We start from the raw sequence: 27,809 nt of genomic DNA, 5'->3' as shown, positions 1-27,809 counted from the left end.
GAGAGAGAGAGAGAGAGAGAGAGAGAGAGAGAGAGAGAGAATCCCAAGCAGGCTCTGCACTATCAGCATGGAGCCCATTGGGGGGCTGGAACTCACAAACAGTGAGATCATGACCTGGGCCAAAACCAAGAGCAGGTCACATAATTGACTGAGCCACCCAGGCACCCCAAGAATTGTTTGGTGCTTCTGTAAAAAAAAAAAAAAAATCTACTTCCGTAGGTAGATACATTGACTATCCCTAAACAGAGCTGAATATCCAGGCAAGATCACTTCTCCGGGACTGTCTCGTTCTTTAGTTCGGAAAGTCTGCCTTTTGTTTCAATTTTGTGTCTTACAGTTAGCAACTTTAAGACAGAATCTTGGGGCTGGGAAATGAGAAACCCAGAGTGTTTGAGCTAGAAAAACTTGAGAAAACTCCAAACCCCTTCCATCTGCAAATGGCCCAAGAGGTCACACCGCATCCCTACACGGGCTCCTTGGACTCATTATCATATTTCTGCCTTTTGTTGACCAATAAGCCAATGTTATTTGTGCTGACCTTGGCACCATTGGAAGGTTGGTGCTCACGAGGAACCCAGATATCTGGGTATACATATTCTATAGGTTAGCAGAGGTACTTCTGATGGGGCAAACTCTCTAAGGGAAATTTCACATCACAGTGCGAGGTCTTAGAATCTTACATATGGAGTTATTTCTTCACTAGGGTCTTGTAATTAATTCTAATTAAGGGAAACATTAAGTAATGTTTTCCAATTAAGCCCACAAACAGTTTTCGACCCATGGTAGAATGCCTGTTTGTTCTTCGCAGGGGACATTGATATTATCAAGCACTGATAAAAGACAGCACTCGTTGCCTGCATCTTGTCACAGCTGCAGAATTGCTTTCTACGGAAAGGACAGAGAGACACTGTTTTTCCTTGGATTGTGCATTAATTTGGGGCAGACTTGGTGGTTGGAGGAGGAGCCCTAATGTAAATCACGAGGAAGCTCTAAAACCTTGGGTGTCTGCCTGTCTCTCTCCCCCTGCCTTCTTCTTGCTGCTGTTGACCTAACCACACTTCCCTGGGCGGGTGATGCTTGAGGATGTCAAATGCTACACCTGTGGCTAATTCTCAGGCAACACAAGGAAGACTCTGCCACATTAGAAGCAATTGGCTGTTTGCAGGAAGCACGATGATCTGTAGTCACATCTCATTAGGGGCGCCTGGGCCCCGTGGTGCACAAGTGAAGCAAACGCCTGCCAATGTAATTTGTTTTATATGCCTAATTCTCTTCCTTATAATTAACATCTGAAATGCGAAAACAAAACGGGAGCGCTTTGCAGGCGTCTGGGATCCGGGGAGCACTTTCAGGGAGACTGGGATTTTAAAGCAGTCCTTTCCCACGACAAACAATGGTGTGTGTGCCAGGGGATGGGACATCCATAGGTCACCCTGGAGGGCTGACTGCTGGGGTACAGCATGTGTGGGGAGGGAGGAGAGGACAGGAGCGAGAGTCAGCGTCATCCTCTACCCTGTGTGTGGGTTGAACTGCTGTCATCTCTGGGATGAAGTGGCCCTGCAAAGGTGTCTCAGCAGTGGGACAGAGCCACCAGCCAAGACCTCGCTGTATATGGCCCTAGTCAGCCTTTGCAGCCATTCCTCCACTGCCTTCCCCCGTCGATGGCTAGAAACAGTCGGACACGGAGGGACAGAGAAGTGACGCGTGATCGATCTTCTGCCACCAAGCATCCTGGGAGACAGACCGTGAAACCAGGCGAGAACATCATTCGCAGGGTCTCTGCAATGTGAATGGGGCTGCGTCGAAAGTTTCTGGGTTGGTCATCAAATCTGGAGCCTGCGCATCTGAGACCAGCCAGATGAGATCGAGTCTACACCACGGATGTACTAGGCGACTCTCTTGGTTACAAACACCAGAAACTGACCCTACCTAACTGAAGGTGAGGGAGAATTTGTTGGTAGGATATCGGTTCGCCCACAAACCTGACAAAAACGCGAGGAGATGAAGAAGCTGGTGACCACCAGCACAGACAGGGTCATGGTGCCAGACCAGCCTGGTGTGAGAATCCCACCCACTGCTGCCTCTGAACACTGCCTCTGCCCCTGGAGGTCACTGCTGATCACTGGGTGCCGCCCACATCCCTGTCTCCCACCAGTTTCCTTGGCAGTATGTTGGCTGTTCTTTCCATTAATGGGTTTTTATGCTAAACCAGTAGAGTCCAAGATCTAGCGGGAGATTGGTAATGGCAGAGAAGATGGTTTTTAACCTCTCTTGGTGGGTGTTTCCAGCCCCTATTATTCCTGCCCAGCTCATGGTTAGTGTCTTTATGTCACCCTCCCCATTCACCTCCTCTTTCTACTCCTTTCTATTTTGTCGTAACGATGTCCATTTGTTGAGCGATTAGGCAATCTGTTAGATGATTAACATTCATCACGTCATTTCATCTCCATGGAAACCCACAAAGCAGGTATGCTGATTCCCATTTTCAGGAAAGGAAATTAAGGTTTTAAAAGTTAAGCAACTTGCCCAGAGTCACTCAGCTAATATATAACAGAAATGGGATTTGAGCCCAAGTCTGGCTGATTCCAAAGCCTGAGATTTGGGTAGGATAAAGGACTCCGTCTCAACATTAAAAAAATCCATAGATACCAGTAAGATAATAGTACTTCCAGTATGTACTGATTAAAAATACATAATGACAGGGGGCACCTGGCTGGCTCAGTCGGTAGAGTATGACACTCTTGCTCTCATAGTTGTAAGTTTGAGCCCCACGTTGGGTGTGGAGATTACTTAAAAATCAAGTCTTTAACACTTTTTAAAATACATAATGCCAAAAGCAATGTTAATTCTGTATAAATTAAGACCTATTTTATGAATCCAAGTTTGTACCTACACACAATGCTATTCATCACATAAAGCATAGGTGAAAGACCTATCTAGGCTTCCACAAGGCCCCAGACACATGCCCCTTGCGGTAACTATGTCCCCTCAATGCACCAGTGATGGGGGCAGGCACATGCCTGGAGATTGACCAGTTGGTTCAGAACTTTGATATGAACCAGAAGTCATGAACAACTGCACTAAAACCTGTAACTCTGTGGCTGCCAGAGACTTACTTTACATAATAAATGTTGAAGGAGGGAAGGGTGAAGGGAGGGAGGGAGAAAGAAAAGGAGGAGGGAAGGGAAGGGCAGATTTAGTTAAGAGAAACCAGCAGGAGAAGCTAAGTCAACTTGAAGGTTAGGATCAACAGGTTCCCCATGTTCAAAGGCCAAGTCCAGAAAAGTCAGCTCCTGCTGGAGTAACAGGCTGACTTCACAGGTCCTGGAAGGTGAACTGAAGCAGGAGGCCATAACCTTGAGGAGGAAACCAGGCACCAAAGGAGCAAGGATCCAGGGAAAGGGCTCCAGTGATCAGACAAAGGCTGCGTCACCGACAGGATAGAATGAACCCAACACCGAGACCACTACCCGCCACCCGCCATCCAGTGGAGGGCTTACCATGCTGCCAAGGGCAGGCCTCAGAGTTCCAGCCAGCTTCAGCCCTCCCATGCCTCCTGGAAGACGTCATCTCCCAGACTGTGTTCTCCGGGACCCTCTTGTGCTGGGAGATCTCCATAGGGCTTTCTAAGAAGAAAGAACGTGTGCTCAAGTTCTGTTCCCTTCTTGGAGCTTCACAGGACCCACGAGCATCTAAACGGTCTTGCAAATACGAGGTAAAGAAACCCAAACTTGGGGCGCCTGGGTGGCGCAGTCGGTTAAGCGTCCGACTTCAGCCAGGTCACGATCTCGCGGTCCGTGAGTTCGAGCCCCGCGTCGGGCTCTGGGCTGACGGCTCAGAGCCTGGAGCCTGTTTCCGATTCTGTGTCTCCCTCTCTCTCTGCCCCTCCCCCGTTCATGCTCTGTCTCTCTCTGTCCCAAAAATAAATAAAAAACGTTGAAAAAAAAAATTAAAAAAAAAAAAAAAAAAAAAGAAACCCAAACTTACTTGATCCTGGAACCCTGTTGGCAGACTGCCCACTATCATCTCAGAGAGCACAAAGGTCCCAAGACAATACCTACAGAAACTCTGCCCTACAGCACTGTCATCCTAGAAAACCGTGGACCCTTCTTCCATGAAGCCATGTCCTCGAAGGTATCTCTCTCTTTACTGTAACTTTCTGACTTGATTAGGTTTCCATGCAGATTCATCCTGACATGGCCAGTGGAAGCATTTTTAAGGCCTTTCTATCATCTCTTCTGAAGCACTTTCCTTGACCCTTCCCCATCCCAAGCCTACCTCATTCCCACACAACCCCAGTTGGCTGCCACATCCCCAGTGTCAAGGTGAAGAGCACACACTTTGAACCTGTCTGTGTGGGTTTGAATTCTGGCTCTGCCACTTACTAGCTCCGTCATTTTTGGCAAATAACTTAAGCTCTCTGTGCCTCTTAGTTTCCCCATGTGAAAACTGGGGGTAGTAATGTTACCCACCTCGCCAGGTTGTCATGAGGATCAAATGACCTTCTAGACTACTGGCACTGTCAACGTGTTTGCTCTCACCCTCACACTGCCCAGCGATAAGCATTTGGCCACTCCTCCAGTAGACTGTGTGCAATTTGAGAGCAAAGACTGTGCCTTTAGCTCTGTTTCCTGTGTCTAGCCCAGGGCCTGACACTTGCTGGCTATCCCCCATCTAACTCGGTAAATCGAGAAACGATCTGTTGTGATTTTGAGAGAAATCAAATGGAGACCAAAATTTGTTTTCTAGACAACGACAGCAAATCGAGAGAAATCAGCTGATGATTAAAGACACACACACACACACACACACACACACACACACACACACAGAGCTCAGGTGCGAAACTGCAGCTGAGAGATGTCTGGTTCCATATCCCAATGCCAGCCTCATCTCTCGGAATCCATAATTCCAACCCGAATGGCAATGCCTTGTTTCATCTGAGCATCTTTTTAATGGAGAATTGATTTTCTCTCCCTTAGCAAAAATTTTCAGTGGCCTCACAAAGGGGAAAAATTAACTCTTACATTTGCATGCCAAATGTTTTAATTCTCAATTATAAAATCTGTCTTTCTAAGACATTCTAGAAATGGCAGCAGAATGGAAGCCTGGCTGTGGGCTCTAAATTGCTCTTAGCAGCTCAACTTTCTAATGTTCCATTCTGGGGCAAGCATTTCTTAATTGGGTGGGAGTTTCCAGACTTTTCATCTGTTTGTCAGGGGAGCGGGGGGAGTGGAGGGGAGGAAGAGAGCTGGATACAGACCCAAAAGGGTTTGTTCGTAACAGTTTAGGCAAGATTCTTTTAAGTTCATCACACAGCGCGAACCTTTCAAGCAGCCATATTCCAGGCAGCAAACCATTTTTACAGCTCTGTGCTTGTCTGTTGTGCCTTGCGGTGTCAGACTTATCTCGCTCTGTCCTTGTCCTAAACTCAGATATGACAGTGGGAGTGGACTAAAAAAACGCAAAGAGAATTATCAAGTACCAAAGAAGCAAATAACCAAAGTCTGTATTTTCCCCGGTTGGAGTTTTCAATTCACCTGGGAAGCATTTTTGTAGTTTGTGGCGCGTTTCAAGTTTAAAACCACCACAGCCACAACACTCTCTAAAAAAATCTGTCCTCTGTGTGTGAGTGTGAGCATGAGTATATGGGTGTGTGTGTGTGTGTGTGTGTGTGTGTGTTTTCTCCTTTGGTTTTTTGCATTTGTTTTTTCGTTTCTGTGAAGAGTAAGTGAGGATGTTTTGTGGCCTACCTAGTTCCGCGCCTTCAGAAAGACTGGCTCTGTCCTGGGCCTTGAAATGGACTTGGCGGTTACCTCTCGGCAAGTGCTCCTAGTAACCTGCCCTGATGTTTTCCCAACTCCCGAAACGGAATGGACTTGCGTTCAGGCCTACAGACAAGGCGCGAGGGCTATTTACAAAGTTAGCCAATCTGGCGCCTCCCAGGGGCTTTTCACAAGGTGGAGGACGTTAATATTCTAAATAGTTCTAACCCTCTATCCTGCGCGTGTTGCGAGTTGCTTCATCATCCGTACAGAGCCTTTTCTTTAATCTTCCCCATGAGCGTGTACGCAGGTTCAAATGGTGATAATTACCATAAAACAATTCTGTTGTCCTTCTCCCAATAAAAATCGCTCTGTTAATCAGCCAACACGCAGCCCCCTTGTCTGAGGACCCTTATGCCAAACTGGCGGGGTAGAACGCGGCTGCAGATAAATTAGCCCACGTGTGATTGCATGCGAAAACACATTGATTTAGGATTTTTTTTTCCTCTCCCGTTCAACCTGACAACTTGTCTAAATAGGCTTCTGCCACGACCTGACAGCTCGTGGACAAGCTGTGTACAACAGGCCATTAAAACGAAAGGCTCTGAATAGGGAGAGTACAAAACAGAGACAAAGGGATAAGATTGAAAGATAAGAGGATGAAACAAAGGAAGTGTGGAGGGGGGCTGAGGGGTGGGGCCTGAAGACGTACCCTTTAATTCTGCTTTCAGACTTTGTCGCGGGCCACAGTCTCAGGAGCAGCCCCCCGAGATGGAGTTTAGGGTAAAGGCTATTTTGGAGGGATGGACCCCTCAGCTGAAGAAGGCAGGGGGCGGGGGTGGGGGGGGGTGGGGCTGGACACAGGGACATGCTGAGCCATGATGCAGGCTGGACAAAGTCCCAGGCGGCCCCCTCCCAGGCAGAGCTCGGAGTGGTCCTGCGTTGGGCTGGAATGATTGGGAACACATTCCCCTTTCTCTCCGCCTTTGCAAAGGCAAGGGTGTGTGTGCTCTTGGGCTGAGGGCACTCGCTGTCGCTGAGGCAAACCCCAACCAAGCCGACGGCTGTAGTACAAAGGCCTTCCTTGGACCATGCAGCTCTGTGTCCACCACAGAGATTTTCCATCCCCCACGTGATCATAGCCCAGCTCCCTACGCCTCTGTGGTCACTTCCCAGCATTCAGGGCTGTCTGATCCCAAAGTCCACTCTCTTAACTAGGACGCTACAGACGTGGCCCGCTATCCACAAGTAAGGTGTTCTCTCCTTTTGTAAGCAAAGAAGCAATTACCATTCATGTACACAGAGAAATTGTTGAGCATTCCCAGACCCCCCAAATCACCTCTCTTAGGCCTGATACCTTAGGACACATCTTGCTAACAGGTGCACAAAATAAATCAAGATAAGGCACAGATGCTCACAGATGTAGCTGAAAGCTCTAGGGGCCTGGTGCTGAGATGCTGAGAGTAGTTCTGGGGGAAGGAGCTTGGCGGGGCCGCTTTCGCTGCTCTCAGGATGTGCTCTGCCTCTAACGGCTCTCTGCAAAACAAATGGTGAACGCTATTTTTCCTTTCTGACTTTTTTCAAAAAAGCAAAAGTCCTGTTCAGATTTCTTTCAGTTAGCAAAGGCAAATCCTGATGTAGGCATTTCATAAAAGCAAAGTGGCTCCACGCAAAACTTGGAAAAGTGAGGGATACCTCTAGACTGACTAGAACAGATGCAGGTCCACGGGCCACAACTGCACCTCCTTCCCTGACATCGTCCACAACAGTGTAACAGAAAACACTTTTATTAGGACTGTCAGCGCTCCAGGCACCTGGGTGGCTCAGCTCGTTGAGCGTTGACTTTGATTCGAGACTCATGGTTCGAGAGTTTGAGCCCCGTATCGGGCTCTGCACGGATAGTGTGGAGCCTGCTTGGGATTCTCTCTCTGCCCCTCCCCAACTCACGCTCACTCTCTCTCAAAATAAATAAATAACCAGGTGTTGCAGGGGATCCTTGCCTCACTTTGACTGCCAGACACAGTGTTTTACTTGGCATATACTATGTTCTGATGTCTCTGGTTGGATTCCTGGGGAACCAGATGCTGGGACAGAAATTAACATGCAGAAGATTTATTATGCCTTGCTCTTGGGACCACCTGGGGAAGGGAGGGGCAAGAAGCAGAAGTGGCCAGACCAAGAAGTTGAATTACAGTGCAGTTCCAGTGAATGCCCCAGTTGATCCTATGGAAAGCTCTAGAGCTAAAATGCCTCATCATTGTTGTTCTGAGTTGGGGCATGGGGGCTGAGCCTTTATATGTTTTGCCAGATAGTGGTTGGGTATGGGACACCCTGGGGATGGAGCATGACCTTGGGCTAGGTGGCTCTCTGCAACTAAGACAAATCAAAAAGTGGGACTCAGCTTAAGGCTGTCAGCTATCAACAGCTGGAGGAATGAGTTCTTCATTCTATAAAGGAGATCTAGGAGGCAAATCACAGCACCCACTCTAACTATTTTCTTTCAAATATTCCAAGGGTTATTTTTTATTGGTCTCATTTTACAGAAGAGAAAATTGAGGGCAAGACAAGTTAATGACTTATCCCCAGACATTTAATTATCAATGCATTCATTTAACAATATTTATTGAGTATGTTTTGTGTGCCAGGCATTGTGCATGGTCCTGAGAATTTAATGGTGAACAACAAAAGACCCCTGACTGCATCTAAATAATATTATAGTGTTACCAACTATCCCAGATACAGAAAAAATTTTTAGAAGTTTGTCTGTTTTGGGGTACCTGGGTGGCTCAGTCGGTTAAGCATCTGACTCGATTTTGGCTCAAGTCATGATCTCACAGTCTGTGAGTTTGATCCTCACATAGGGCTCTGTCCTGACAGTGTGGAGCTTGCTTGGGATTCTCTCTCTCCTTCTCTCTCTACCTCTCTCTCTCTCAAAATAAATAAGTAAACTTAAAAAAAAAGAAAAAGAAGTTTGTTTCTTTAGAACAGCTATCTAAAAATTTACTTGATCCAGGAATAAATATTTGAAAGCTGTTTATATATATTACAAAACTTCTTTCCAAGAGAGTTAAAAAATTGTAAACATATATTGCTAAAATTTTGAGGATGGGGAAAGGCAGAACCAACTTGGCCATGAGATTCATAGCACCATGAGGAAGTGTCCAGTATAAATCAACCTTAAACCAGCCAGCCAGTTTTCCTCTGGAACCTCCAAAGGGACGGCAGATAATAACACCTACTTCTTCATCATTTCACTGATAGCATCAATGGCAGCAACAACAAAAACCAAGCAGTCAAGCACTAAACTTTTATCAAGCACCTACTCTCATTAGCACATTGCCTATTTGAAAAATTGTTGTTTACGAGATCAAGTCGGTGAGTTCCAGATGCAGAGCGCATAGTACGGCGGAAGCAGGTCTCTCGTATGTAGGATTTTTGTGGCCCAATAATTTCATTCCTGACTATATGTTGAACCATGGAACAATCAAAATGATGTTGAACTCAGCACCCATGGACACCTGTGCCCACCAACCCTCTGTACTTCGACACCATGGCTTTTATTTGGATAGGGAAAGGAGAAGGAGAGGGGAAGGGTTGCCTCCACTCTGGGTTCTGATTCAGTAGACCTAAGGTATAGCCTGGAATTTGCATTTTGAAAGTGTTTTCCCCACCTCCCAAATAGGAACCATGGCTTTAGCATCTAGAACTTTCCCTCACACTCTCCCCCATAGTGTCTAGTGTTCTCCTCCCTCAGGGCTGGCAAGGAACTTGTTAGCCAATTCAAAAGGCTGGTTGGAGCTCCGGTTTTAATGGGTGATTCTGAATCACAGATACCCCTCTGAGCTAACTTCTGTAGGTCAAGTGTGTTTGAGGCCTGATCAGTGACTGCACCGGATAGCCCTCAATGCCAGATTCAAGTTACAGTGGGATTCCTATAGACAAAAAAAGACATCAGGATTCTGGGACATGATAATGGGTATGAAAAGGTGATATTTCAAGTGCCAAACAGAATAAACTGGAAACAGTCTTATCATCCACCACTCAGCAGGAAAGCAGCAAAGGGGCCTTCTCAAAAAGGGATGGACCAATGCATCTTCATGTTCCCAGGCTGCTCCTGACCTTGCACAGAGAGAAAAAGCCGCAGAATTCCACAACTTGTGGGTAAATGTAGAACTGACAGCACAGCAAGAGAAAGGATTGTCGCTGGTGCAAATATTTACTCAGAATAGACCAACAAATTGTGCAACTCTCTTCTACTACCTGATCTGAGCAAAACCTCCTCGGGGAAGAAGTTGATAAACCCTAAGATTGTAACTTACCGGGGCAGAAACAATCACAGGGGCTGGATCACAGAATGAAGTATATGTACTTGTATTTTCTATTCCTTTGAATTATTTTCCTTTTTTATCGAAGTGTAGTTAACACACAACCCTTTGAATGTTTTTACATAAACACCTGCTTGCCAAAAAGATGTGGACCCTGGAGAGAGTATTCCAGAAGCCTTGCTGATGGCATTGGGTTTCCACAAGTGAGCCCTCAGAGAAAGTGCTTGGAATAGCATTCTGGGACATTCTACCACTATGAAGAGGTTAACTTGTTCCACCAAACAATGATAAATTCAGCACTCATAGCAACCAACTTTCCCAACAGAAATAAATTCTAGGGGCACCTGGGTGGTTCAGTTGGCTAAAAGCATCTGACTCTTGATTTCAGCTCAGGTCATGATCTCACAGTTTGTGCGATTCTCACAGTTTGGGATTCTCTCTCTCCTCTCTCTGCACCCCCGCTTCTCCATGTCAAAATAAATACATAAACACTATATATATATATATATATACACACACATATATATAAAGAAGTAACTTCTAGTCATGCCCCCAGGTAGACTTGGCCACATAAACAACAAACTACCCTGTATGGACACCCACCAGTTTTTTATCAGGAACCTCAATCATGTAAAGACTTAATAATAGCAACTTGTGTTCAAATAGCTTTTAGGCTTACAAAGTATATTTAATATATATATATATATATATACATATATATATGTATGTATGTATATTTATATATATATACACATATATATGTATGCCTCAAAACAACCCCATGAGGTATATCTCAATTGCCCCCATTTTACTCATGAGGAAACTGAGGCTTCCCAGGTTAAATGGCCATCCAAAATGTTCACCTAGACATCTACTTCTGATAATGTTGGAGGAGGTTTTTTGCAGACTAGCCTTTCCACAGAGAATTACCAGAAGAGTGGGACAGAAATACAAAGAATGTGACTGAAGGCCTCAGGGATCTTCCAGAGCAACAAGTTCTTGAAGGGCCAGTATCTTTGTCCTCCTGGGCAGCCTTAACGGAAAATAGTGGCAAGTGGTTTAAACAACAAACATTTATTTCTCACAGTTCTGGAGGCTGGGAAGTCCAAGGCAGCAGATTTGGTGTCTGATGAGGTATTTGACCGACTTCCTGGTTCATAGACAGCCATCTTTTCGTTGCAACCTCCCATAGTGGAAGGGGTAAGGGATCTCTCTGGGGTCCCTTTTATAAAGACACTAATCCCGGGGTGCCTGGGTGGCTCAGTCAGTTAAGTGTCTGACTCTTGATTTCGGCTCAGGTCACGATCTCAAAGTTCGTGAGTTTGAGCCCCGCATTGTTGGGTTCTGCGTTGGCAGCACGGAGCCTGCTTGAGATTCTCTCTCTCTCTCTCTCTCTCTCTCTCTCTCTCTCTCTCTCTCCTCTCTCTCTGCCCCTCCCCCTGCTCATTCTGTCTCCCTCTCTCCAAATAAATAAACATAAAAAAATACAAAGACACTAATCCTATTCCCAAGAGCTCTGCCTTCGTGACCTAATCACCTCCCAAAGGCCCCACCTCCTAATGCCATCACATCGGGGATTAGGACTTCAACATATGAATTTGGGGGCAGGGAGGGGGGGAGACAAACACTCAGTCTATAGCAGCCAGGATCCTAGAGAGAAGGGAAGTGCGTTGAGGAGAGTCTGGCGTTCTGTACCCAATCTCCCCCTTGAGGCATCTGCTGATTTCCTAGGAAACTTGGGGCCAAGAGTCTAAGAAGCCAAGTACAAAATGGCAACTAAGGCACTGGGGGGCCAAGGGGAGTTTCTGGAAGTCTCGCAGTACAGGGAGACAAAAATTAGAGTTTGGGGCTACCCAGGAGGCCAGAACTTGAGGGGCCAAGATTTCAGAGAGAAGGGAAACATACCGAAGTGAGCCCGACCTTGTTTTAAGGCAATTGACACAAGGCCCTTCCTTCCTGTGTAAAGATACAGCAAGGTGTGAAGAGAAAGCAAAAGGGTGGAAAAGGTAGACCATGTGACCATTAACCAAAAGAAAGCTGGTATAGCTACCATAACAGCAACTAAAGCGGATGTAAGGATAAGCAGCATTATGAGAGATAAAGGGACATTTGATAAAATGCAAACTGACTGAAAAAAAGAGGAAGCAGACAAATCCACAATCTTGGTGAGGACTTTTAATATAACTCCCTTATTCTTGAGAATCCAAGACCATCAGCAAGCCTTTGGACCACCCTTTCTCAAATACATATGTTTCTGGCAAGGAGGGATTATATCGAAAAAGATTCCAAGGAGTGAAAAATGTGGGTACAGATGCTTCATTCGGAGACTTAAATCATTTTTAGAATTTCTGTCTTGTTAGTTACTTTCCTCCATAACCGAGAGAGAAAAAACAGGCAAAAAGAAATCAGGAGTAATATGGAAGGTTTGAACCGCACAAATAACAAAATTCACACACACACACACACACACACACACACTACAAGTGTGCATGAGATCTTTATCAAAATTAAATATACCCTGGGCCATAAAACATATCAACACAAATTTCAGACAATTAAACTCATTTGGAATATGTTCCCTGACCACATTTCAATTAAGCTAGAAACCAATCTAAAAATAGGTATAACTCAGGGCGCCTGGGTGGCTCGGTCCGTTAAGAATCCGACTTGCCGGGGTCTGGGAGGGGGGAAGCCTAGGTGGCTCAGTTGGTTAAGCTTCCGACTCCGGCTCACGTCATGATCTGTGGTTCGTGACTTTGAGCCCCGCGTAGGGCTCTCTGCTGATAGCTCAGAGCCGGGAGCCTGCTTCAGATTCTGTCTCCCTCTCTCTCTGTTCCTACCCTGCGCGCGCTCTCTCTCTCTCTCTCTCTCTCTCTCTCAAAAATAAATAAGTAACAAACAAACATTAAAAAAGAATCCGACTTGGGCTCAGGTCATGATCTCACAGTTTGTGAGTTTGAGCCCTGCATTGGGCTTTGCTGCAGCTCGGCGCCTGAAGCCTGCTTCAGATTCTGTGTCTCCCTCTCTCTCTCTACTCCTTCCCCACTTGTGCTCTGTCTCTGTCTCTCAAAAATAAATAAACGTTAAAAAATCAAATAAATAAAAACAGGTATAACTAGAAAACCACATATTTGGACATTAAATATTATACTTCTTTTAATATGAAATTAATTGTCAAATTGGTTTCCATACAACACCCAGTGCTCTAAATATTATACTTCTAAATAAGGCTTAGGTAAAAGGAGAAATCACAGTAAAAATTAGAAAATACTTTGTACTGAGTAATAATGAAAATATTTCATATCAAAACTCGTGGGATGCAGCTAGAGCCATGCTTACATGGAAATCTATAGTCTCAAATTCATAAACTGAAAATTAAAACTGAGAGTCAGTATTCATCTCAAGAAGGGGAAACATAGTAAATTCAGCCCACAGTGGAAGGAAGGAAATTGTAAAGCCAATCAAAAGCACATTTACATACAATAGAGAAACTCTACAAAGCCAGAAGCAGTTCTTTGAAGGGCAAGAAGGGTGGGAGTTTCACGTAGCCAGAGGCAGAGTCCTGACCTAAACCCTAACTTTGACCTAGCCTCCTCCAGAGGTCTCTGGCACTGGAGGCCCTCAGCAACTCTGGGCCTGTGACCAGCGCCACAGGGGGGTGGGGGTGGAGGTGCGAGTGTGACTCAGTGCCCAACAATAACGGGCACTTGAGAAGTCACTGGGCTCACTTTCTGGAAGCTTCAACCATCTAGGAAGGAGTCCCTCAAACTGCCAGGAGCTCTTTTATCAAAAGCGAACGTTTTCACTGGCCTACAAGCTTTAGTTTTTTCTGCTCTCTTCTCTCAAAATTAACTACAGTATCACATGGTTATGGACTAAATCTTCACATGGCGATATACGGGCTTGTGTTTTCACATGGGTTACTCCAGTTAACAGAAGTGGTCCCCTGCCACCGTTTCCCGTCAGGGGTCAGGAGTGGCACCAGCCGATGGCTGGGACAGCCTCCTTCCGGAGCTGAGAAAACTCAGGCAGTGTTAGTTGCAGACTTCTGGAAAGCTTCCATTTGACTTCATGCTTCCTTGATTTTCATCTTGCAAAGGACTCCAAGTGGCTTACACAGAGAGAAAGGGAACTCTCGTTTATTGAGTGCCTACTGTGTGCCAGAGACTTTAAATTAATTAACCCACTTAATCCTCACCACCCCTCTGGGCTGCTGCGTGCATTTTTCCGGAGAAAAAAAATCAAAGGGCAAAGTGTTTGAATAGCCTCGCCCCAGTCACGGAGCTTTAACTGGCAGTATTATTTTTCTTCCATGCCAAAGCTCCCTTTCTTGAGAAACGATCAAGCAAAATAATTAAGAGAATGGGCTTTGCAGTTAAACAGACCTGGATTCCTGTACCGGGGCTGCTACTGAAACCGTTGTGACCCTGGGCCAGTCAGCTGACCTCTGCTGGAGAATGATGCCAGAAGCTACCTTGCCGAGCCACTGAGAGAATTAAATGAGATAATCCACACCAGCACTAACGGCACCGCTTCTATCCCTCCTTTCACTGTTGTAACTCTGATTACAGCTACTGCCACACCAGTATATCACGCTGTCTATCGGCCTCCATTTAACTCTGGGGCTGGGCCGATGGCTGCACTAGCTTCATCTGATGCCTTTCGAAAGAGCCCGATTCACCAGCCATAAAAAGAAATGAGGAAGTTAACAGCTGGTGGTGCAGCACAGGCCCCGGCAGTCAGGCCCCGTGGGTTTTGTTTTGACCACTGAGTCATGCAGTGACCAACAATCACATGGAACATCGGCCAGCTCTCCTGTTGTTCCTCAGGGGTAAAGATACCAACAAAGCCTCCGGTTTAGCCCATGAAATTTCACTACTTGCTTTAAAAGCTCCTCGGGGACGGCGGGGCGGGGTGGGGGGGAGGTTGGTTTAGGAAACACAATTAGCAATTTTTCTTGATGGAATCATTTCATTTTTCCATCAGGCTTTCCTTTTAAATTCTCACCTACCCAGCTGGCCTTCTGGTATATTTGAGCAGAACAGCCACGACGCAGACCATGAAAATAATCTGGAAGGATCAGAAAGGAGTCCAGTCGCTGCATACCGGCGGTGTTCAGGTGTCTGTCAAACGAACGTGTGAATGAACTGGCAGGCATTTGTGCAGTCATTCCTCACATCCAAAGCATTGGAAAGCAAAATGTAATTTATTTTCAGCTTTGGCCTCCTGCTTGGCCCACGGGCTTCGCGTGTTTCAGAAGCAACAGTCCCTATGCTAGAAAAACTTCCCAACTCTGCTCCTGGTAGCGGGGAGCGAGCAATACGCTGGAGCTCCCAATTTCTGTTGGGTTTGGCCTTTTACTACTCATCACAATTACGATTACTCATCTGGTGGCTGATTTCCTTGACAGGTGTATCAGGGAGCACAGAAATTGGCACAGAGAGGACACTTGATGAATACCGGTTGAATGAGTGAATGAATGAATGAATGAGCTACTTACTAGCTACCAAACCAATGCTTGGACATGGCATGTGTTACAAATTTCAGCTTAGTGCTACTGCACATCCTCTTTCCCTTTCTCGGATTTTTACCTCCCAGGCAGGCTGAGAGGTACCTCTCCTGGCGTGTTGGATTGAAATTAGGAAATTAGGAAATACGTTAGTGAGAGACTGGCTCCCTCCTGTACTTTAAACCCCACCCTCCATCAGCCCCGGGGAGTTCACAGGCTCCTCCCACATCTCCCACATTCCCCGGGGTGCAGAGTCAGGGAACTAAGCGGCTTCCTATCTGTCCACACACGGTGACTCATCTCGCTTTAATGTTGCCTCGTCCTGTGTGAGTGGAAATCTGGCTACTAGAGAGGCACGGCCGGCAGAGCCACCTCCTAGAAACCAAACACACATCTGGCAGAGCTCACTTGTTTCCATCTTCCGCAGAGAGGGGCAGATTATCTAAACGCTGATTAAGTCATGAGCTGTTGGTATGGAGATATTTCACTCTGAAGTACCACGGATCCAGTGAGCCTCAAAGAGGGGATGCCTTCTATACATTTCTTTTCATTTCTCCCACAGGGATAGACATGGCCAGAAGGCAGAGAAAAACTCAGATTCAAAGTGGTGGTCTGGAATGGTTAAGTGTCCCAAAAAGCGGGGCTAAGGGAGGGGCCGGATGAGTGGAAGGGACAGGATTACAAGGGGAGCCTTCACGCTTTAAGCCTGTACCCAGGCAACTGGTAGTGTGGGAGCGGGTACATGCACACAGTCATCACTCATGCGGATACAGACTTCTAGAGCTTGTGGGTGCTCGTGGCCATCGTTGTTCCTGCCAAACGATGTCCAGGAAGCTACCCGCCTTACCTCTGAAAGACCCTTCGCCACTGGTTTCGTGGCTTTTCCGATTTGATTACAAACACAAGCCTAGTTAGGAGCGACAGACAGTAGCAGTGCCCCCACTAGGATTTCCTTTTTGGCAGATGCACCCTGACCCCCCACTGCTGCGGGCCTCTGGCTGCTGAGAGGATTGGCCCCAGACAGCTGAAGCACCGTGCACCATCCTTGGCAGCCCGTAGTCAATAACCAACTGAAATGGGGGCAGAAAAAGCCAACCCCCACCACGGGACGCCCGGGCAGCTCAGTTGGTTCAGCATCTGACTTGGGCTCAGGTTGTGATCTCACGGTTTCGTGGGTTCAAGCCCCACGTCAGGCTCTGTGCTGACCCTGCAGAGCCTGCTTGGGATATTCTCTCTCTCTGTCTCTCTCTCTCTCTCTCTCTGCCCCTCCCCTGCTTGTGCATGCTCTCTCTCTCTCTCTCTCTCAAAATAAATAAATAAACTTAAAAAAAAAAACTTTAAAAAAAGCGCCAACCCTCTTGCTTCAAGGTGGGAAGACTCTGGTGCCATTTCTACTCCAAGAGCCACTACGGAATTAGGCTAAAGCTGGACTCCAGCTGGACCACATCCTTGTGTAGCTTCTTTGCCCTTGTCTAGCTTTCCACCCTCCCCATCTCCCAAGAATACTCTCTTAATGAACTCGAACAAGAATCTGTCTCAGGCACTGCTCCTGGGGTTCAAGACTCAAGATAGGCACCAATACAGAGCCACGCGGGTGGCTCAGTGGGTTAAGCACCTGACTTCAGCTCAGGTCATGATCTCACTGTCCATGAGTTCAAGCCCCACGTCGGGCTGTGTGCTGTCAGCTCAGAGCCTGGAGCCTGCTTCAGATTCTGTGTCTCCCTCTCTCTCTGCCCCTCCTCTGCTCATGCTCTGTCTCTCTCTCTCTCCCTAAAAAATAAATAAACATTAAAAAAAATTTCTTTTAAGATAGGCACCAATACAGCCACCACGCACATAGCGCTCCCTGCATGCCAAGAGTCCTAAGGGTATTACCTCACTGACTCCTCCCAAATCTACCCCTATGAGGTCAATGTTACCAATTATCTCCACTTGGCAGTCGAGGCAAGCGAGGCACAAAGATGTTGTGTAATCTGCGCAATATCACACAGTAAGCGACAGAGCCAGATTCGAGCCCACACAGTCCAACCACAATTGCAATTCATACCGATTCTCAAAATTCTCTTTAACACACCTGCTTATGTTCCTTCTCAGAAAGCAAGCTCGGCTCTCCCTTGTGCCTTCTGGAAGTTTTACTATCCAGGGAAACCGGGGACATTTTGAAACTATCATCCTGAAAAACAAATCTCAATAACCCGAATGGTTTCCCCTAGTTGCCCCCCTCCAAACGCTCCAATCCCAGCCAGCATTATGTAAAGATTAATTTCATACTTGAGCAGATGCTGAGCAGTCTGCGCGGCTATGGCTACAAAAAGTATCCTACTTAAGGGAGAGTAGGAAAGACAGCTCCAGAGCACAGCCTTTTCCAAGTAAAATCCTGTCAAGGCACACTTTCAGATAGTCACAGTGGTGGCGGCTGAAACTTACCCAACGTAGGGGGATAGGGAGGGCCGAAGCAACAGAAATGGGTGCATAGACCCACCAAACGACATATTTAAAGCATCATTGCGGTAAGAGCAAAATCCTGCAAGCCACCCAAATGCCCATGAAAAGTAGAAAGGAAAAATGAACTGGGGTAGATGCACATAGTAGATGCCTATGTTGCAGCGGGAATCACTGAACTATAACTACACATAAAAATATGGAAGGGGGCGCCTGGGTGGCTCAGTTGGTTAAGCGTCTGACTCTTGATTTCGGCTCAGGTCATGATCTTGATGTTCGTGGGATTGAGCTCTGCATCCGGCTCTGAGCTGACAGCACAGAGCTTACTTGGGATTCTCTGTCTCCCTCTTTCCCGGCCCCTCCCATGCTCAGTCTCTCTCTCTCTCTCTCTCTCTCTCTCTCTCTCTCTCTCTCTCTCTCCCTCTCTCTCCCTCTCTCTCAAAATAAATAAACATTAAAGAAAAAGTACATTAAGAAATATGGAAGACTTTTCACACACATGATGTTGAACAAAAACAGCCACAAAAGAGTGTATACTGCAAGATTCCGTTCATATTAAGTTCAAAACCACACAGAACTGATCTATTGTGTTAGAAGACAAAGTAGTGGTTACCTTTGGCAGGGGAGGGCATGAGGGAGTCTTTTAGCGTGCTGGTCACGGTCTGTTTCATGATCTGGGTGCCGGTTTCGTGGGTGTGTTGACCTTATGCAAATCCACAAAACTGTATGCTTATTATCTGTGTACTTCCTGGAGGAAAACTATATAGCTCAATAAAAACCTAAAAACATGAGAGAAGGCAATGCTGTTAAGAGAAAGAAAGCCTCCCCCAACCCAATTCCCATAGAAAGGCTGTCTTTTTTTTTTTTTTTCCAGAAGGAAACTTATTTCAATGAAGACCAAAGCAGTTTTCTTACACAGTGATTACACTTGTTAGTTCAAATTCCTGAGACAGGTATTAAGTTACTCTTCAGAGATCGCTCCTTATTCCTCGTTTTCTGCCCTGCACTGGTTTTTGGGATGTTCTCTATATTCCAAAGTACTGGGCCTACGTGCTTATTTACTCAGAAACCAGAAAGCAGTCAACAGAGGCATTCATTAACTACCAGAATAAAATGCCACTGTAAGGCCACATCCATGTTTAGTCAGGGCATGGGTTGATGGTGGCGACAGATAAGAGGGCAGGGGAAGCCTGTGTTATGTGGAACTAGCCAGCACTGAAGCAGCAGGAGCCCCTGTCACACAAGGGCTGCCTTTGGGGCCTCCTCTGGGGCCTGTCCATTCCGACGATGTTTCCCATCACCCCTTCTTCAACACAAGGAGTGAGCAGCCGCAAAGAAACCAACAGTCTAGCTTCCAATAACCCTGTCAATTTATTTCAATACACGACAGGGTCCCTGATGTGGAGAAATCAGATTTCTAGGCCTCTTCAACATCTGTTTCTGGCAATCGTGATGTGTTATCTTTTTTCATTGCAAAAAGCAGCTGGTGAGTTGTCATGCCATCATGCCATTTCATTTAAAAAAAAAAAAAAAAAGACCGAGTAAAATAAGTAATGCCTTCAGAGAGATTATTTATGACTTGGCCAGAGAGGAGATAAAGAAATCTTCAGTACATGAAGGCCTTTCTCCTCTGTTAGCATTGGGATAGAGGGTCACATTTGAGCAAACCTGAATGTGTGGTAATGATTTGTCACATATTACATCTGTCCTCCACCTACAGGCTGGGATTGATGTCCATTTATTAGTTCGTTTGCATCACAAACATTTATTGAATGCCTGCTATAAGTGAAGCATTGTGCTAGGTGCTTAGGGACGTGGCAGTGGATTAGACAAAGACCCTACCTTCTGGCAGCTATGTGTCACAGAACCGGGTGTCGTGCCAGGGTTATGCTCCTCTATCAAATCTCTGACCTTCTTTGGCACAGAAGCCTTCTATCAGAAAAATACATGGGCCTCTTTATCTCTCCACCAACCCAATGTTCCCAGCTCACAGCTGCTGCTGTTCAAGAGGCTTCTCAAGCTTGTCCCTTGAGACATACCTGTGGGTGTAAGCAAAGATGGAGCATGTTTGTGATAGAAGGTTCTGGATGATCTAACGCCTGCCAACCTTTTTAACATCATCTCTTATGACTCTCACTCATCCACCTTGCTCATTGTACGAGGGTCACGCTGGGCATCTATCCGACCCTCAAATGTGCCAAGCTCTTGACCACCTCAGGACCTTTCTGTTAACTGTCTTCCCAACCTAGATTCTCTTACCCCAAATCTTCTCAATAAGTACTGCAACCATATCTTCTTGTTATTGAAATACCAGCTTAAATGCCACCCCTCAGAGAGACTGTCCCTGACCATCACCTATGATAGCTCCCATCCCATCACTCCGCACGACGTGATCTTGGTGTTTCCTGCTCCGTGGATTGCATGGATTGTCCGTCTCCCTCGCCCCCATAGAATGTAAGAGTGATAACATGGGGACGCCATCTCTCTAGTTCACTGCTGTATTCCTGGTACACACTCAATACGTATTTCTTGAAAATTTTTATAAGCAGAAGAATAAATGGAAAAACATTACAAATAATATAAAAATCCAACAATTGAAGATCTATGAATAATTATGGAATATCTCTACAAATGGGCTGCCGTCTATCGAATAAAACTGATGTCATAGCTTAGTGTTTTTAACACTACAAATTGTGATCTTTATGTGGGTTATGTAATCAACTAATGAATCATGAAATAGTGTATTCTATCATATGCTATTTCATTATAACATGGAATAGAAAATGTCAGAGTGCACCACATATACTAAGGGTGAGTATTGGGCAGTTATATGTACGTGTGTGTGTATATGTGTTTACTCAGTAGCTATGTAAATAAATTTTTTCCTATGGGTCATGGTAAAAATACTTGGAAATCACCGCTGTACAAGATTAATGACTAGGAAATATACTCATAATAGATGGGAAAAAAAGTGGGCTGTGAAAGAGTAAAGACAGTGTATGTGTGTCAGATAAAATATTAAATCGAAACACTATTAGCTTAAAAAACACATAGAGAGGCATAGAAAACCAACTGAAAATAATATTAATGAAAATATTGAGATTTTTCTGGACGATTTTACTGTTTTCTTCTCTTCAGATTCATTTTTGTCTTATAAATTATCAACAATGAACCTGTAATTTTTAAAATGTAAGTTATTTCTAGAAGAGACTGTCTGATACTTTTTAGAAAAACAGGCTTTTCTTTAGTGAAAGTACCTCAATGGGGATGCCATAAATTGTTGCAAATAAGCTTTTAAGCTTATTAGAAAGCATAATTATGATGGGGAGTTCTCTATAGAAAGAGTTTCATCTCACATTATTTTGTCTAATGTCCATAACGATACAATAGAGGAGACAAGGTACAGTCATCTTTATTTCACAGAAGGGGAAACTGAGGCACATAGAAGTGAAGTGACCTGTCCCCAGTCATACTGCAAGTTAGTGGCTAGCCTGGCAAAAACCCAGAGCTCATCTCCTCCCTGTACTTCCCCAACGATACAGCAACCCTGACGCCTTATAGTGTTGTACGGGGGGTGGTTGTCCCCTTTGCACCTCTGTTCTGAAGAAATGAGGTTTCCTTCTATCATTCTGCTGTCCTCCTTCTATGTCCTCTAGGCTGCCAGCTCTAGAGAATATGCCTCGGCCACTCCCTCAGTCATATTCCTGTCCATAGAACCACGAGGGCATTGACTTTTCTGTGTATTCACTGGGGACACTATGACATGGGGGCTAAGCGCTATTAGAGTTTAAATCCTACTTCTGCCACTTACTAGCTCTGCAATCTTGTAAAGTACCTAGATAATGTCTGGCATTATACTCAATATACGTTATTGCAAAGTATTGCCATCATCATCATCATCATCATCATCATCATCATTATATAGTTTTGGAGGGTGCTGTGGCCAAACCACTTTCACACTGTGCCCTCTGATTCTTCTCATTTTCCTCCTCTCTCACCACACAGAACAGAATTCCCTCTATCACCCTCCTTGTATTGGCACTGATCACAAAACTCTTCTAGATGTTCTATTCCAAGAAAGCTCCTGATTTATCCCTCTGGTGTTTGAAGCTGCAGCTGACAATGCTGTTTCCTGAGTATATGTGCGTACGACTCCCACCGATAGGGCGAGAGCCTCCAAGAAGAAAAAGTGATAGGTGTCCATGCTACACACACGTTCAGTTTGCCCCCTAGTATCTGTTACCTCCCCCCTTCCAGCAGCATCCCAGATTTCTGCTTAGGCATGGATCCCTCCCTTGAGCCTAAGCACACTTGGTCTGGGTGGGGCTCCGCCCCTTACGCCATGATGTAGAAAACAGAAAATGAGAAGGGATCACTCTCTGCTGGTTCCTGTCAAAGTCTTGAGCTTCCCTCTGATTGGATTAGCAAGATTTGGAAGTGAGGAAATAATGAGAAGCCACTGTCAGTGTCCTACCACCGTGTGAGATCTGTGAATCAAGCCAGAGGCTGGAGGAGAGTGGGGTGGAGTCTCCGGATGTAGAGAAATGAGTGTCTGTGATGGAGGATGAAGGGCAGCCTCTGAATCAAGCCTTACCTAAAGCCAGCCCATACGCTGAACTGCTCTGTTACGTGAACCAGCACTCTCTTTCAGTGGCCCGTAAGACAGTTGAAGCTGGGTTTTTTGCCCCTTGGAAAGAGTCCTAGCCGGTAAACTCTGGCAACAGAAATGTCCTTAGAACCATTAGTGAAGAATAGGTGAGAAAGCCTCGGGGAGAATAGAGCAAACCAAATGCCTGAGGAACGTTCAACATAAATCATGGCACCTGGTGTTATGGTCTCCAAGCCTCTCTGGGAACATCCAACTTGAACATCCTTTCTTAGGACTGCAGCTTCTATGCGCCTTCCTTTGAAAATGCGCCTCTTTATTCAGAGGCATGTAAAGACTTCCCACCTAGGCTAGTTGGACCCCCCAAAATACCAGGAGAACATGACTTTTAGCAAAGACAAGAAGCAAGTGTGGCTGTGACGGAATGTGAAGTGTAATAGAGTTGCTTGTGTTAAACACACGAAGGCTGTAGCGTGAGGCTCCCTGAGGACGAAGAGCTAGCTATCAGAGACCAGAGAGTGGTGGACCTGGAGGGCAAGGGGGCTCACCCTTTATTTCATCTTAGAGGCCAAAGGCTTTCTGGTCCGCAGAGGGACTGGGTTGGCTGACCTCACGACTAAACCTATTCCCTACAAGTCTACAAATATCCCCAGGTGCTGTGCAGTGCACTGTAACAGGCAAGCTCGCAAGAGAAGGAGATGTCCATCACTGGAAATATTTAAGGCAAGGTCTGAATGGCCATCACCAAGTGGCAGTGTGGAAGGACTTCCTCCACTGGAAGGTGTGTGCATGTGTGCATGTGTGTGTGTGTGTGTGTGTGTGTGTGTGTGTGCGTGTGTGCATGGGCGTGCAGACAATACACAGCCTGGGAAAACCAGAGAGTATAAAGTCGAGGGAAGAAAAACTGGATTTTGCTGACTTGGGGTCATTTTGATTGGACCCTCTCCCCCCCACACCCACACCCCTCCCCACTCATAGGCCACAGGGTTGAGTGACTTCTTAGAGAAGCACCCCTTTCATGTCCCCTCACCTCTGACATGCAGAGAAGTTGCCCTAACCAAAGCTGCACATCTAATTGTAAGAGTGGGGCCCCAGGGTGGCTCAGTTGGTTAAGCATCTGACTCTTGATTTCTGCTCAGGTCACGATCCCATGGTTCGTGGGTTGGATCCCTGCATTGGGCTCTCCACTGGGCCTATAGCCTACTTAAGATTCTCTCTGTCCTTCTCCCTCTCCCCCTCTCTCCCTCTCCCCGACTCGTGCTCTCTCTCTCTCTCTCTCTCTCTCAAAAAACAACAAACAAAACCAAGTGAGTGGCTGGTAGAGCAGAATGGCAGCTGTCTGGGCAAAAATGCAACTCATCGAGGGTAGGAAACAGGCCAGCTGGCTCACTGCTGCGTTTTCACCTCTTCTGTACTCCCTAAACCACCCTGTGGGCCACCTTGTTGGCAGGTGCGAACTGGAAAGGGCCGCCTGTGGTACCCAGTGAAGACCAGCCCCACTGTGTCCCTGAGTCAGGCGAGGGCTGTGCGCAGGGAGCTCACACGCCAAGCCAGGCGGCCTGGGGATGGGACTTGCCGGCCAGAGAGCGTGGGTGCCACAGTGCTCCCTGTCAAGGAAAGAGCTGAGACACGCCAGCTTTGGCACTGCCTTTGCTCCCCGCCCCCCACCCCTGAAATCCCAGAGACTCTGAGAGGTGTGATGAGGGCCCGCATTGCCCAGAGAGTTCAAGAGAGAAACCCTCTGTGCAGGAGAGGCCGAGGGTAGTGTTATCTCACAATCTCGAAAACAAGATGGTGCCCGTTTCTGGGATCTGCTTCGGGGGCCCTGAATGGCAACTTGAGGTCACTTGGGTCTCCTGCAAGTGGGGAAAAGAGGTGAGGAAAGCAGCAGGAGGGGAGGTAGGGAGGGAGAACTGGGGGCTGAGGCTGTTCTCAGTCAAGGGTGAAAGATCTTCCACAGTTTAGGTGCATTTGTGTAAATGAGAAATTTATGCTCCCCTCCTAGTGAGTAAGGGTGGAGTCTCTCCTCCACAGAATTCCCCCCCTCCACCCCGGGAGGGGTTTTTAATCATTAGCTTCAGGTTGATAACAAATCACAAACACAGCTTTGTTTTTTCTGAGCTAGAAGTCAGGGACTGGGGTGTGTGTGGCGGGGGGAGAGTTTGGGAAGAAAATAGATATTCCAGGAATGCCCCAAATATATCTCACAAGTGCTCTCATTAAACCTTATGACTAAAAGGCATTTAATTAACAAACTCTTCCTCAGAGGCTCGCAGCTTCCACAGTGAACAGTATCAGACAATCCTTGACAACAGTGTCCAGGTGGGTTTATCGCTCTGTCCAGGGATATCAGCCAGTGTGCTAGACCTCAGAACTCCGCATGGAATTTACACTTCTAATTCCACACCCCAGCTAGATCAAAGAAGGCCAAGGCCAAACGATTACCCTGAATTTTGGAGACAACACAGGCGACACAGAGTTGGGTAGTTCCAGGTTAAAACGAAAGAAAAAAGGGTTTCCTCTTTGATCCAAATAAATACAGCCTACATGGATATTTTTCCATTATCACATAATTGTAACTATCCAGACTCCTTGAGAGACTTTTAAAAATTCCTACCCATGAAAAAAATACTCTTACACAGCAGCTCAAACGTTCATACTTGGTAGCTTAATTTTTTTTTTTCATGAGGCTTTAAACTGATGGGTTTTGATTAAGAGAAGATTTATTGTAATTGCAGCTGGGATGGTTCGAATGCTTTATTTTGTAACTATAGATACACTCAATACAATGTGCTTAACTAATAGATATTGTGTCATTCATTGGCATTGTGCTCTGTGCCTATTTTTCTCTCCAACACAGGACTCTACTCATGAAACAAAGTAGATACTCCTAAGTTATATTAATGACAGCCCTGACTTTATGTAAGTAGAGAGCAGTCCAACCGCTCATGATCAGAGTCATGTCTTACACTTTGGTGGGTTCCCAGTGCCCATTACATCCCTCCATGCAGGGCTGATGCCTAATAAATGCAGGGATTTCATGGGCTCCAAGCCACTTGTGAGTCACCGGCGTCTGCACAGCTGATTGACAGGCCTGACCCAGGATATAAATGGAACTAGGCCACAGAGGGACTGTAATGCCACCTTCTTTCCATACCAAGATGTCTCGAAGTATAGTCTGCCAACTACAGCCTCAGAATCACCAGGGTGTTGGCTAAAAATTCAGGCCTCTGGCCCCCTGCCCTTAGGAAGTAAGAATTTAGGGGATGGGGCCCGGGATGGCAGGTGTGAAGTCAGAGGGCCTGTATTCTACACCCTGAACTGGGCAGGTGCTTTCGAGAAAATGCTACTTCTGTGACAAGCTTGAACCTAAAAAGAGCAAATCTCGTTGAACCTAAGACACTGTCAAATGCCAAATGCACGGTTATTTTCTGAGACATCCTGAGAGGAAAAATAAAGCTGCCGACCAGACTCTTGCTGTCTGTATGACACATCCTTAGTACGTGGAGATAGGGCTGTCTTCAAATTGCTGAAATGCGGAACCTGCCCCCGGCACTCCCCAAACTTTATTAGCCCCTTATCTGTCTCCCAGGGTGCGTGTGTAGGAGGGTATGCACACACGGGAGATGCCTGGGCTATCTCTACTATAGGTAAATAGGGCCACGGGATCTTTATTTTTCATTAACTTGTTCTCATTTGGGAGGTTGTCTTCTAAGGAACTGGAATGAACCAATGTCAGGATATCCAATGCCAAATAAAGGTGTTGTATTTATTTTCTATTTTTTTTAAGTTTTTTAAAATTTATTTTGAGAAAGGCACAGAGAGCGAGCAGGGGAGGGCCAGAGAGAGAAGGAGGCCAGAGAGAGAAGGAGGCAGGTTTCACGCACCGGCACAGAGCCTCACGTGGGGCTCGAACTGATGAACCGTGAGATCATGACCTGAGCTGATACCAAGAGTCAGATGCTTAACTGACTGAGCCACCCAGACACCCCAATGTTGTATTTGTTTTTTATTTTTATTTATTTAAAAAATGCTTTAATGTTTATTTTTATTTTTGGGAGACAGAGCGTGAGCAGGGGAGGGGCAGAGAGAGAGGAAGACAGTGAATCTGAAGCAGGTTCCAGGCTCTGAGCCATCAGCACAGAGCCCGATGCAGGGCTCAAAACCACGATCATGACCTGAGCTGAAGTCCAACGCTCAAGCAACTGAGCCACCCAGGCGCCCCTGTATTTATTTATTTTTTTTAAAAGAGAGAGATAAATAGAAGAAGAAAGGTCCGAGGAAAGCTTGATTAAATGACGGGCAAATAGCTCCTAAGGAAATCCTAAAGAAAATCTACTAAATAGGAGGCCTCTGGGTTTAGGAAGAGTCTGCAAGTACACAAAGGAAGGCAGCTTTCAGGGAGACAGCTAAACAGATGCACTCCTCTAACTCTGTCTCAGGAATACGAGGAGGGCACATGGCTCTGGAAAAGCTCAGATGTCCCCTCACCCCATCACCATCAGGCTGGCCCCTCGCATCTGCAGGGCTGAGCCGAGCACATGAATGGAGGCCCACATACCATATGTCTGAATGTTTGAGAGTTATATACCAAGCTAACAAATGTTTCCATTGAAAAGCTTCTTTCCTCCTATCTTGACAAATAAACTGTCATAACAACTTGGAATGGCGGTGTGAATTCAGAATTTGGGGCTCTTTGGAGCTCCACACTGGAATCTGGGGGTGCAGGGAGCACTGGCGCTCAGTCTCCCCCCACCCATGCTTTTCCCACCCACAATGTGGGTACATTAATGTGGATGTTTCAGCCACCTCCCCAAACTTCTTCTACAGACTTCCTTGTTTCCACCATCTAGTAGCCACACCTGGCGACCCCTCCAGCCTAGAGCAGGGCATCGTGGCTGGGCAGTCAGCCCAGGGTAGGCCCTGGGAGCAGGCTCAGGACTTTTTTTTTTAATGTTTACTTATTTTTGAGAGAGAGAGAAAGCGCACATGCGTGAGTGGGGAACAGCAGTCTCGGGACTTTTGAGCAGGGAATTCAGGAGTCCGGGAATCGGGAGGGTGTTCTAGAAGGAGGGCAAGTCCTGAGTGGGCACATCCTATTGGCCCTTCAGAATCTTGCTTGGGGGAGAGGGGAGGAGCCAGAGGAGAGAGTCTCTAAAACA

At 46.3% G+C, this 27,809-nt stretch overlaps 1 long non-coding RNA gene across 2 annotated transcripts in view; it reads right to left on the bottom strand.

Annotated features, from left to right (window-relative positions):
* Positions 1 to 27,809, bottom strand: part of LOC131502001 (uncharacterized) — a 221,388-nt gene that overhangs the window by 138,608 nt on the left and 54,971 nt on the right. For both annotated transcript variants that reach the window (XR_009256946.1, XR_009256947.1), the window contains exon 3: positions 3,501 to 3,626. This is a non-coding gene — a long non-coding RNA (uncharacterized LOC131502001). The remainder of the gene's footprint in view (positions 1 to 3,500; positions 3,627 to 27,809) is intronic.

The sequence above is a fragment of the Neofelis nebulosa genome, chromosome X, assembly GCF_028018385.1.
Source record: "Neofelis nebulosa isolate mNeoNeb1 chromosome X, mNeoNeb1.pri, whole genome shotgun sequence".
In the NCBI taxonomy this organism is placed as follows: Eukaryota; Metazoa; Chordata; class Mammalia; order Carnivora; family Felidae; genus Neofelis; species Neofelis nebulosa.
Note: the sequence above shows the minus strand (reverse complement) of the source record. Positions and strands in the feature narration are given on the sequence as shown.